The sequence below is a fragment of the Dendropsophus ebraccatus genome, chromosome 3 (assembly GCF_027789765.1).
Source record: "Dendropsophus ebraccatus isolate aDenEbr1 chromosome 3, aDenEbr1.pat, whole genome shotgun sequence".
In the NCBI taxonomy this organism is placed as follows: domain Eukaryota; kingdom Metazoa; phylum Chordata; class Amphibia; order Anura; family Hylidae; genus Dendropsophus; species Dendropsophus ebraccatus.
The window spans coordinates 34,914,607-34,928,448 of record NC_091456.1 but is presented as its reverse complement, the minus strand read 5'-3'; the positions used below and the strand labels follow the sequence as shown (position 1 = coordinate 34,928,448).

General features: G+C 45.9%; 1 protein-coding gene across 1 annotated transcript in view; it reads right to left on the bottom strand.

Moving 5' to 3' along the window:
• The window catches only part of CORO1C (coronin 1C), a 58,093-nt gene extending 44,583 nt beyond the window's left edge, over positions 1-13,510 (bottom strand). Inside the window, exon 1 of the mRNA XM_069961401.1 lies at positions 13,324-13,510. The gene's annotated coding sequence lies outside the window, so the exon portion shown is untranslated. The remainder of the gene's footprint in view (positions 1-13,323) is intronic.
• Between the last annotated feature and the right edge of the window lie 332 nt (positions 13,511-13,842).

Genomic DNA, 13,842 nt, shown 5'->3' with positions numbered 1-13,842 from the left:
GAGGAAAAAGTGGCCATGTTTTTGTAGCGTTGGATAACCCCTTTAAGGCCCTGACCACCCCCTGCCTTCTCCACCTCAAAAACACTGCCCGAATCGTCTCTTTTCCCAACCCTGATGCAACTAATCTGCAGGTACATGCCCTCATTATCTCCCACTTGGATTACTGTAACATCCTCCTCTCTTGCCTTCCATCTAACACTCTTGGGCTCCGTTCCCACTGAGGAATGCCGTTAGCCTCCCGCTCATAATGGGAGTCTATGGGAGGCGCGCGCTCCTGCCCTGTCCGCGCTGAAGAATGAACATGTTCATTCTTCAGCGCAGACAGGGCAGGAGCGCGCGCCTCCCATTATGAGCGGGAGGCTAACGGCATTCCGCGGCGGACAATTCCGTCGCGGAATTCCGCTACCTTTCCTCAGTGGGAACGGGGCCTTGCTCCCCTCCATTCTATCCTTAAAGGGGTAGATCACCCCAAAAAAAAAATCTTTCAAACTAACTGGTGCCAGAAAGTGCCTGAAATTTGTAATTTACTTCTATTAAAAAATCTCTAGTCTTTCTGTACTTATCAGATGCTGTATGTCCTGCAGGAAGTGGTGCATTCTTTCCAGTCTGCAGAGCAGGAGAGGTTTCCTATGGGGATTTGCTACTACTCTGGACAGTTCCTAACATGGACAGAGGTGGCAGCAGCAGAGAGCACCAAAGAATACACCACTTCCTGCAGGACATACAGCAACTGATAAATACTGGAAGACTTGAGATTTTTTTTTTTTTGTGAAAATTATGACAGTGCTATCTAGCGGTGCTACCAGCTTGGTAGGCATTCAGGGAATGACAGATTCACTTAAAGAGTCCAGCTTACCCTAAAAATTGTCAATTGGCCCATGTGGGCGGGTAAACAGGATTATTAAGAAAATTTGCTTCAAGTCATATAAAATCTATATACCACAGAAGTCAATTTCCATCCTGGGCGGCTTAATTAAAATCACCTAACAGGTGACAGTAAGGGTCCTTTTACACGTACAGATAAACCGCTTAGGCTGGGTTCACACTGCGTTTTTGCAATCCGTTTAACGTATATGTTTTATGGAAAAAGCGGATGCAAAAAAAACGGATGCAATTGTGTGTCATCCGTTTGGATCCGTTTTTCCATTGACTTCCATTATTAAAAAAAAGGATCGAAACGGATGCGGTCTTTTTTAACAGACACAAAAGCAGTTTTGACTACGTTTTTCTGTCCGTTAAAAGTAACAAATTAAAAAACGGATACGTTGAACAGATTGCAAAAACGCAGTGTGAACCCAGCCTTAGGCGCTCGTTTAGCGAATGACAAGCAATGATTTTTTTTCCTTTTAACCGAAAGGAATTTAGACAAAAAAATAAATCGCTATGAGCAGTCGTGATTGCGTTCGCATCTATACATTGTGAACTATGAAAGAGGAGAATGATTAACAAAGATTTTGAGGTCAGTTGAAAAGATCCGAACAACCACATATTACAAATTTTCATTAGTAGTTTGATTGTTGACCCATTTACACTAGAAGAGTATTACTTAAATTCGAAAGATTTAACGATTTTTTGCACGATAATCGCCCAGTGTAAAAGGCCTTTAAGAACCCAGGAAATTAGAATTTTACTTACTTTCTTTGGGGGGAAAAACAGAAAGCGCAACAGCAACCCACACTTAGGGTATGTTCACACTGAGTAAATCAGGAGGAATCCCGCCTGTCTCAGTGTCTATGGTAGAGCGCGCGTTCCTCCTCTGCCGCCGCTCCCCGCTTTGAGCGAAGGGCGGCAGCAGCAGAGGAGCGCGTGCTTTGCCATAGAGAAGCAGTGTCACACTGAGGCAGGTGGGATTCCGCCTGATTTACTCAGTGTGAACATACCCTTATTATTTTCTTTGGGCAATAACTTGCATTAACCTTTAGGCTAGGTTCACACTAAAACAATGGCCGTATTTCATAACAACGGCCGTTATTTGCACATCGCGTTGTTTTTTTTTCTTTCTTTTTTTGCAAAAACACCATGGCCAGATGTTAGCTGGAAGTTAATGGAAGTTTATGATATTACTTACACACATGGGGGGAGATTTATCAAACATGGTGTAAGGTGAAACTGGCTCAGTTGCCCCTAGCAACCATTCAGATTCCAGCTCTAATTCCCTCACAGGCTCTTTGGAAAATGAAAGGTGGAATCTGATTGGTTGCTAGGGGCAACTGAGCCAGTTTCACTTTTCACCATATTTGATAAATCTCCCCCATGGCGTTTTTTTGTTTTTTTTTAGGGGGAGGGGGAGTTTTTCTCTTCTGTCTTGCGTTTTTTGGGGGGAAAAAATTCTACCATAGATTTCAATGGGATTGTTCTGATTGTGTAAAAAACGCCATTGCTGTGCGTTTTTTTTATGGCGTTTTTGTCACATTTTGTGGTCCAGCATGCAGGTCATGTAATGGGAGAGGATAAAAAAAAGTTCAGCACACAAAAAATGCAGAAACCACAAAAAAGATCATTCACACATAAAGCCAAAAAACACTAGAAAAAATGTCAGAAAAAAACACAAATGCATGAAGCCCTGAAAAATGCCACACAAAAAAAATGTGTGAGGGCGCCCTTAATTTATACTATGGGAAATGCAGAAAATAAATACCTGCCATAGTCCATTTTATCCCACAATTCCCCCTCATCACGAATAATATTATACATAGATTGTACAGGTTATTAGGATTAAAGGAAACCTGTCACCCCCCGTGCCGGGGTGACCGGCTCCCGACCCCCGTTAGAGCCCCCTATACTTACCTCATTGTGCCGGGTCCCGCTTCCTGAGCCGGTCGGGTGACTGAGATTTCAGCGCCCGAAGCCCGGCGGCGCGCTCACAGGAGAGTCCAATGCTCAAAGAGAATGAATGGTGAGTCCTATGCTCCGTCATTCTCTATGGGCATCGGACTCTTCGGGCGCTGAAATTTCAGTCACCCGACCGGCTCAGAAAGGGGGACACAGCGCAATGAGGTAAGTATAGAGGCTCTAACGGGGGGTCGGGAGCCTGTCACCCCGGCACAGGGGGGTGACAGGCCCTCTTTAACAACATATTATCCAATGTCTTCTAGAATATTGCAAATAAAACTGTATTATAATGATTACTTCTTTTTTAACCCTTAAAGGGGTAGTGCGGCGCTAAACATTTATTCAAAAAATAACACACATTACAAAGTTATACAACTTTGTAATGTGTGTTATGTAAGTGAATGGCCCCCTTTCCCGTGTTCCCCCCCACCCCCGGAAGTGTGGTGCATTATACACACTGCATTACTGTCGACCCCTGGCCGCCATCTTAAGACAATGACGACATCTTCGGGAGGCCGGCCAAACCGCTCCAGCCATCCCTCATGCTGGCCCCCCTCTGCCGCGTCATCAGCTGCTCAGCTGCGATTGGCTTAGCATAACTGTGCTCAGCCAATCGTCATTGTCCCAAGATGGCGGCCGGGGGTCGACAGTAATGCGGTGAGTATAATGCACCACACTTCAGGGGTGGGGGGGAACAAGGGGAAGGGGGACATTCACTTACATAACACACATTATAAAGTTGTATAACTTTGTAATGTGTGTTATTTAGTGAATAAATGTTTAGCGCCGCACTACCCCTTTAAAGGTATTTCTGCCACTAACGTGGAGGTAAATCCATACACAGATGATCTGTACTGTGTTTCGGATATTACAGTTAGCCAGCAGTTTGGTCTTGTGGCCTCTTGAGACAGCAGCTCATATGGACGCCTTTAATCCAATAATGACTGCCTGAGGGGCCCTTCACATACAGAGGCAGAGCTGCTGTGGCCAAGAGATGAATTTTGGATGTAAAATATAAATTACACCAGGTTTCTAATTCTATATGACATGAAACACTTATATACAGTATGCTGGGAGAGAAGGGGACACAGTTAGGTACCCTACCCTACACATCTAAAGGGGTATTCCACTGTAACATAACTTTCTAGCTGCTTCCGTTTCATAGTTACAAGTTTTTGTTTTTTTTTTAAAGCCGATCTATATCCAACATGGCGCCGGCCAGAAAACTACATCTCCCATCATGCAATGCTTATGCCTGATTGGTTCATGATGTAGCAGAGCTTATAGCCACAAGATATAGCAGAGTTGAGGTGAGGTAGTGATATAGCGAGGTTGAGGTACTGACATAGCAGAGTTGAGTTGGGGTAGTGTTGGGGTAGAGTTGAGGCAGCGACATAGCGGAATTTGGGGGGTGAGTTCCGGGTGAGTTCTGGGGGGAGGGGGGCTAGGCCGCGGGTGAGCTGCACGGGCGGGGGGAAGAGGCCGCGGGTGAGCTGGGGCACAGTGTGGGGGGCCACGGGTGTGGGGGGCTGGGGCACAGTGTGGGGGGCCGCAGGTGAGCTCAGGGGCAGGGGGGCACGCAGGTGACCTAGGGAGAGGGAGATACTGATCAGCAGCAGCTGTCAGTGTCCTCCCTCACTTCAATGGGCTGGGTTAAGGCCCTATTCCACAGAACGAATATTGTTCGTATTCGGCCAATATCAGACGCTACGAACGGTAATTGTCCCGTGGAATAGAGTGCAACGATCAGCCGACATAGTTTATGTCGGCTGATCGTTGCAGTTGCTTGTTTTTCAACATGTTGAAAAACAAGCGACTGATATAGCAGCGATCTGCTGCTGCCGCTCCGTTGAATAGGAGCATCGGCAGCAGACGCTGCTGTATCCTATGGGCTGCCCGGATGATCAGCGATCACTCGGGCAGCCCCCCCCCCTCTGCAGCTCCCCGCCGCCCCTCCAGCACTCACCCGCTCGCTGCAGCCGCATTGAATAGCCTAGACGACCCGTGTAATAGGGCCTTTAGAATCGATTACCCAGCCCATTGAAGAGACGGAGGAGACATGATCCTGACACGGAGGGCGGGGACCAGGAGCAGGGAGTGGTGTCAGGGGTGTTTGGTGGGGGTGAATGCACCTATATAACAGCAAAACTGTGCAGAATCCATAATAAATTGATATTGGAAAGATGGAAAGCTATGGGTGGGCAACGTATTAATGCAAAAATAATTTGCAGGGGAATACCCCTTTAATGGAGTTATCAGCTCAGCGCAGCTGAGTGGGCAATCCCCCCGAGATGAGTTGTAGGAGGACGCTGGTGTGCGGAGAGCTAAGCATAAATTCTTATTCTTAAATATTATTTTATATGTACAGTGGTACCTCAGTTTTCAAAAGCTTCCAAGTTCTAATGGTTCGATATTCGAACAAAAATTTAAGTTATGTTCCGAACTTGAACTTTGCTCGGTATCCAAGTGTAGGTGCTGGTGTCTCATGCTATTGAGGAGCGAACGTGTCGAACATTTGGGCCCGGAAGAACGTTGCTGAACCCGAACGTTTGGCAAGTTTGCTCATCATTAGTTTCAACCCATGCATTTGCAGCATTGCACAATTTTAAGGCCCTATTCCATGGAACGATTATCGTCCGTATTCAGCCGATATTGGCCGCTACGGACGATAATCGTCCTATGGAGTAGAGTGCAACGATCAGCCGACATCGTTCATGTTGGCTGATCGTTGCAGTCGCTTGTTTTTCAACATGTTGAAAAACAAGCGACTGATATAGCAGCGATCTGCTGCCGTCGCTCCGTTGAATAGGAGCGTCGGCAGCAGACGCTGCTATATCCTATGGGCTGCCCGGACGATCTAGCGATCACCCGGGCAGCCCCCCCGCAGCTCCCCGCCGCCCCTCCCGCACTCACCCGCTCGCAGCAGCAGCTTTGAATAGCGGCGGCAGCGAGCGGGGAACGAGGAGCAAACGAGCGCTGAGAGTGCTTGTTTGCTCCTCTAGACGGCCCGTGTAATAGGCCCTTTACATGCACTTGTCTTTCCCTTCCTCCTTCTGTTATCCTGACTCCTCCTGTCCTCCTCTAGTGTCTCCCCACCCCCCTGAAGTGTGGCTGAAGTGTCGTTTTTCCAGACATGGACGTGGGTGAGTTTAGCACTGGTGAGCCATAACATGCAGTACAGTGCAAGACTGTATAAGATTTCTGGAGCGCGTTTTAATGGTATAAATGAGTGCTGTAGTATTATTGCTAATTATTGGTTGGTACTGGAACCAATTAAACACATTTATATTATTTTCTATGGGAAAACACTGCTCGGCTCTTAGGGTCCTATTCCATGGGCCGATAGGGGCCCGATCAATAATGTAAATGAGCGCCGATCTAGCAGATCAACCTATTCCACGGCCCGATAATCGTTTATCAAGGGCTGCAGGGACATCGTTACCGATGTCCTTGCAGCCCTTGTTTAAACACCATACTTTACCTAAACATGTTGCAGGGCTTCTCCTGCGCTCCTTCTTCCTCCCCGTCCAGCATGCAGCAGCAGCTTCGGTGCAGCCTATCTGAGCTAACAGACCACTCAGCCAATCACTGGCCAGGACTGCCGCAGCCAGTGATTGGCTGAGCGGTCTGTCAGCTCAGACAGGCCGCACCAGAGCTGCTGCTGCGCGTGGGACGGGGAGGAAGAAGGAGCGCAGGAGAAGCCCTGCAACATGTTTAGGTAAAGTATGGTTCTTTTGAAATATGTCAGTCACCCGCCGCGCATCCCTATTCCATGCAGCGATGCGTGGACGGTGCCCGATGATTTTAGGTTTGAACCTAAATAAACGATCAGCCGATGACACGATCATCGGCTGATCGTTGTCTCTATTCCACAGAGCTATAATCGTCCGAATCTGGCCGATTCAAGCCGATTATCGCTCCGTGGAATAGGCCCCTTAGACTGCTTGGTTCTCAAACTGCTTTCCAGAACCAATTAGGTTTGAGAACAGAGGTTTATTCATGTGTGTTTTTGTTCACACATCAGGATACAAATAGAGCAGCGACTTTTCGATCTAATAGTCTTTATCAAGCATTCTTGATAAAGACTATTAGGTCGAAACGTCGCTGCTGTATTTGTATCCTGATGTGTGAATAAACACACCTAACTCCTACTCCTGGATGCTGTAGGATTCCTTTATTTTTATGTCTCTATGACTTGTCAAAAGTTTTTTGTAACTACAGTAACACATGGGAGCGTTGGAGTATAGAAGCCTGCAGCATCACAGAGAAGTTGTCCCTGAGTGCCGACGCATGATTACCTGAGCGTTTTCCTGCCAGTAGTCAATAATCAGCAGCTGAGGACCGCTCCATGATTACATAGGTCTACATAGGACCACCCCAAGACTACATAGGTCTACATAGGACCGCCCCCATGACTACATAGGTCTACATAGGACCACCCCCAGGACTACATAGGTAAAATTTACCTATGGGCCATATAAGTTACGCCCACAACAAATACTTACATTACATGGTTCAAAACAGTCCTAGGGGCTGTAAAATCATGCATTTATATCTGCGGGGGGCAATTTTGTAGTGATTGGTTACCTTTAACCCCTTAGCGACCAACGACGTATTTGGACGTCATGGTGCCGCGGGGGGAGTTCAGAGAGGGGCCCCGCCGGGACGCCGCTCTGAACGGCGCAGCTCCTGGCTGTGATCTGAAGCCAGGGAGCGCCTCTATCAGCAAATCTGACAGCTGCACTGAAGTGCTTTACACTTCATATCCCTGGTGTCTAGTGGGACAGATCTCCCCCCCGCGATGCGATCGGGGGGGGAGATCCGTTCTTCTGCCCGTGCCGGGCCTTAGCATTGCAATGACGCTGATCCCGGCTCGGCAATATATTGCTGTGGCCTGCAGCAGGCCAAAGCAATCTATCACCGATCAAATGGATCTTTGCTGTGTATATACACCCCCGGGGGACTTCTAGTTCATATAAAAAAAAAGTAAAAAAGTGTTTTTATTAATAAAAAATCCTCTCCCCTAATAAAAGTCCAAATCACCCCCCTTTTCCCATTTCATAAATATAAATTTCATCTCGCACGGTAAACGGCGTCAGCGCAAAAAAATGCCAAAGTGCAAAATTGCACATTTTTGGACGCATCAAATCCAGAAAATTTATATATGAGCAATCAAGGTACCGATAGAAAGAACACATCATGGTGCAAAAAATGACGCACCATAGACCAAAGGATAAAAGCGCTATAAGCCTGGGAATAGAGCGATTTTAAGGAACATATATTTGATAACAATGGTTTGAATTTTTTACAGGCCATCAGATAATATAAAAGTTATACATGTTACATATAGTTGTAATCGTAACGACTTGAGGAACGTGCATAACAAGTCAGTTTTACCATAGGGCGAACGGCAAAAATACAAAACTCACCGAAATCAAAACAAATTCCTTTTTTTTTTCAATTTGACAGCACAAATGATTTTTTTCCGGTTTCGCAGCATATGTTATGGAAAAATAATGCCTGACAATTGGTTCCGCAAAAAGTAAACGCTCATATATGTCTCTAGGTGAAAAAATGCAAGCGCTATGGACTTTTAAACATAAAGTGGAAAAAGCAAAAGCGCAATAACGAAAATTGGCTTTGACCTTAAGGGGTTAACTTTAATAATAACATGAAGACAACAACATCACTTAGAAATAAGCAGGTAACATGCACATGAAGTAGTTGTTGCAATTACCAAAATCATGATACTTATTATTATTATTGTTATTAATAATCATAATGCACCAGTAAGTTTTTCTATCACTGTCTGTGTGTGTTGATCTGGGACATCAGTCATATAACGCCTTTGTATTCCTATACCTTAAGCCCATGGATGCATTACACAGCCCATGGATACATTACACAGGCCTGCCCTATGGGTAACGCCACTGTACTGTGGAGACGGGTCAGACTCCATTTACATCACCAGAGGAGCAGAACGACAAATAAAATGGTGGTGCTGGATCTGCTGCACTCTATATTACTGGACAGGATTGTTAGGATAGTATTGCTACCTTATTATGTCTGATATTTTAGGCAGAACCTACACAGGAGCCTCCTAAGGAAAACTCTAATGCATTCATATAATAGTAAGCTGTACCCATATACAAGAAGGCATATGAGCAGAATGTACAACGCATGTAGGATTTCTTATGCTATAAACAATAAAGAAAAAAGCAATGAACCACATACAGTATGCTCTCACGGTTTCAGCATTACCCAAAATCATGTACAGTGGTCCCTCGGTTCTCAAACTGCTCGGAACTCAAACAGTATTTTCATTTAAAGGGGTTGTCCGGCGAAAAAAAATTATTCACAGAATAACACACATTACAAAGTTATACAACTTTGTAATGTATGTTATGTCTGTGAATGGCCCCCTTCCCCGTGTCCCACCACCCCCACCCGTGTACCCGGAAGTGTGGTGCGCTATACATTACCTGTCGCGTGCCGACCACGGTCTCCGATCGTCAGCAGTGACGTCTTCTTCGGGAGCTTGGCGGATCTTCCCGAGTGCCGGCCGCCCTCTGCAGCGTCATCCGAAGCTCAGCCGCGATTGGCTGAGCATAACTGTGCTCAGCCAATCGCGGCTGAGCAGCTGATGACGTGGCCGCGTCATCAGCCGCTCAGCCTTGATTGGCTGAGCACAGTTATGCTCAGCCAATCGCGGCTGAGCTTCGGATGACGCTGCAGAGGGTGGCCGGCACTCGGGAAGATCCGCCAAGCTCCCGAAGAAGACGTCACTGCTGAGGATCGGAGACCGTGGACGACACGACATGCGGTGAGTATAATGCACCACACTTCCGGGTCTAGCGTGGGTGGGGGGAAACACGGGGAAGGGGGCCATTCACAGACATAACATACATTACAAAGTTGTATAACTTTGTAATGTGTGTTATTCTGTGAATAATTTTTTTTCGCCGGACAACCCCTTTAAAGTTTGCTTCGGTTCTCAAACTCTTGCTCAGTTTTCAAACACTTTTCTGGCCCCCAGTCTTGATGTACAGTAATACCGCGGTATTCAAATGAAAATTTACCTGGAAGTAACATTCAGAATTCAAACTTTTCTCGGTATCTGAACGTTTTTGCAAGTGTGGATGGTGGGTTGTTCCTGGTGAGTTTAGCACTGGTGAGGATTCACATATTGTACAGCACTGTATAAGATTGCTGGAGTGCATATACAGTACAGTGGTAGTACAGGCAGTGCACCACCATCTCCCATGCTGTACTGTATAAGACTGCTGGAGCGCATATACAGCACAGTAGTAGTACAGTCAGTGCCCCACCATCTCCCATCCTGTACAGTACTGTATAAGACTGCTGGAGTGCATATACAGTACAGTAGTAGTATAGTCAGTGAACCACCATCTCCCATCCTGTACTGTATAAGACTGCTGGAGTGCATATACAGTACAGTAGTAGTACAGTCAGTGCACCATCTCTCATCCTGTACTGTATAAGACTGCTGGAGTGCATATACAGTACAGTAGTAATACAGTCAGTGCACCATCTCCCATCCTGTACAGTGCTGTATAAGACTGCTGGAGTGCATATACAGTACAGTAGTAGTACAGTCAGTGCACCACCATCTCCCATCCTGTACAGTGCTGTATAAGACTGCTGGAGTGTATATATAGTACAGTAGTAGTACAGTCAGTGCACCACCATTTCCCATCCTGTATAGCACTGTATAAGATTGCTGGAGTGTATATACAGTACAGTAGTACTACAGTCAGTATACCACTATCTTCCATCCTGTACTGTATAAGACTGCTGGAGTGCATATACAGTAAGTAGTAGTACAGTCAGTACACCACCATCTCCCATCCTGTATAGTACTGTAGAAGACTGCTGGAGCGCATATACAGTACAGTAGTAGTACAGTCAGTGCACCACAATCTCCCATTCTGTACTGTATAAGACTGCTGGAGTGCATATACAGTACAGTAGTAGTACAGTTAGTGCACCGCCATCTCCCATCCTGTACTGTATAAGACTGCTAGAGTACATATACAGTAGAGTAGTAGCACAGTCAGTGCACCACCATCTCCCATCCTGTATAGCACTGTATAAGATTGCTGGAGTGTATATACAGTACAGTAGTACTACAGTCAGTGCACCACCATCTCCCATCCTGTACTGTATAAGACTGCTGGAGTGCATATACAGTACAGTAGTAGCACAGTCAGTGCACCACCATCTCCCATCCTGTACTGTATAAGACTGCTGGAGTGCATATACAGTACAGTAGTAGTACAGGCAGTGCACCACCATCTCCCATCCTGTACTGTATAAGACTGGTGGAGAGCATATACAGTACAGTAGTAGTACAGTCAGTGCCCCACCATCTCCCATCCTGTACTGTATAAGGCTGCTGGACAGCATATACAGTACAGTAGTAGTACAGGCAGTGCACCACCATCTCCCATCCTGTACTGTATAAGACTGCTGGAGAGCATATACAGTACAGTAGTAGTACAGTCAGTGCACCACCATCTCCCATCCTGTACAGTACTGTAGAAGACTGCTGGAGTGCATATACAGTACAGTAGTAGTACAGTCAGTGCACCACAATCTCCCATTCTGTACTGTATAAGACTGCTGGAGTGCATATACAGTACAGTAGTAGTACAGGCAGTGCACCACCATCTCCCATCCTGTACTGTATAAGACTGCTGGAGTGCATATACAGTACAGTAGTATAGTCAGTGCACCGCCATCTCCCATCCTGTACTGTATAAGACTGCTGTAGTGCATATACAGTACAGTAGTAGTAGTAGTACAGTCAGTGCACCACCATCTCTCATCCTGTACTGTACTGTGTAAGATTGCAGGAGTGCATATACAGTACAGTAGTAGTACAGTCAGTGCACCACCATCTATACAGTAAAGGATGAGTGAGGAGTTAGTGACTACTGTACTGTAATTGTTGGTTTTGTTCTTGTTGGTTTCTTGTGTATAATGTCCTGTACAGTAAATATGCTACTCTGCAATGTCCTGTACAGTATATAGTGCTGCTCTGTAATGTACAGTATATAGTGCTGCTCTGCAATGTCCTGTACAGTATATATGCTGCTCTGTAATGTCCTGTACAGTATATAGTGCTGCTCTGTAATGTACTGTACAGTATATAGTGCTGCTCTGTAGTGTACAGTTGTGATTACTCTGGGCACTTATTAATGTAATATATGTGTACTGTAGGTAATTATTGGTGGGTGCTGGAACCAATTTAACACATTTACATTATTTCCTATATGAAAACACTGCTCGGTTGTCAGACTGCTCGGTTGTCGGACTGCCTTCCAGAACCAATTAAGTTTGAGAACCGAGGTACCACTGTATATAGAGTGGCCATCTATTTGACAACCATATTGACGTGGCCATTTTAGAAGCCTATATATTTATCAGGAGGGTAACCTCCTCAATATGGATGGAGCTGTCCAAACGACTATCCCAAGCTTTCTTTGACTTAACACCACATTAACCCTTTAAAGGCATCTTACAGCTACGCACTTTATAAGCTAATATAAGTGATTTTAGAACCCTCACTTAAAGGAGTTGCCTTTTCTCATTATAGATCTCCACCAGAGGCAATGACTATAAGTTTCATAAAAAGTAAAAAAAATTTGTATGGATTTCAAACTTCAGTACTAGTTGAGTAAAACTACAAAGTCTCTTCCTGAGATTTCTTTACAATTGCAGCATTGTCTCTTGCATCCTTTTATGTGTGTATCTGGCACAGACATCCATTACCACAAATGGCAAGTTTCTCCTTCAATATGATATTGAAGAGGTGCATTATAAAGTTCTTGTGTATACATGCCTGCCTGCCTGTATGTCTGGAGATAGGTGAGATTTTCTTCTGGACTTGCCCTCAGTCATCAATAAGACAACCTGCATGCAACAAAAGTACAGTATACAGGGCCGTATTTACCACTAGGCACCCGTGGTCCGGTGCCTAGGGCAGCACCTTGCAGGGGGGCAGCACCAGGGAGCAGGGTGAAGGTAACAACTTATTTTTTGTTTTTATCTTTTTAGTTTCCCACCTCCCGTTCATACTTGTCAGTAAATCTGGTGTTTTTTTAAGGGGGGGGGGGGGGGGGGGGGGTATGGTGGCATTGGTCAGGTCTGGAGCTGGAGCTACCAATACTGTGGTGAGAATTCCTTCAGACAGTATGCAGACTGCTCTAATCATTGATTCAATGTGGAAATTTGTTTGTTTTAAGCAGTTAAAAACCATGAAAAACACAATTCAGACAATGGTCCTACATGTAGAGAAATGCATGTGGCAAAACCACTGTCCCCCACGCTCCCCAAGATGGGGCGCCTTTAAGTTTAGTGCCTAGGGCAGCAGCAGCTGTTAATACAGCCCTGACAGTATACCCCAGTGTCATGTATGGGTCTGACCCCCAGCACATCATCTCCCCCTATAAGACATTAGGCACTTACCCCTTTTGGAGTGACAAGCTACTGTTCTGCGTTTGGAAGAACTTGAAGCCTCAAAGGCTCTCCTGGCATCTGCTACAGAGAGGACCTTGTCTTCTTCTCCACCACTCTGCTTGGACTTGCTCTCCTCTGAAGAGTTGCTTTGCTGGGAGTAGGTTTCCTCTGAGAAGACCCCCTTAGCCCCCTCAGTACAGGGACTGGGAGGAGTGTCTTGTGGGGGCTTTGCATTGTGAGCAGCAGCTCCTATGTTCCATAAAGTCACCTCCTCCACAGCTGCATGGAGTCCATTATCCTCCTGTATATCCAGGGTGCCATCCTCTGTGTCACTCAGGTTCTCCTTACAGGAGGCACCCAGCTGGTATATGCGCTTGGGAGGCCCCCTGCTCCTCACCAGGGGCTCATTCTCCTTCTCATTGCTATTTTTGGTGATCTCCTGAGCTTGGAGCTGAATGCTGGTGCACATTAGGGCATGGACACTACTTACCATCTGCCCCACACCTTCCAGTAGGTGGTCAGTGCTGT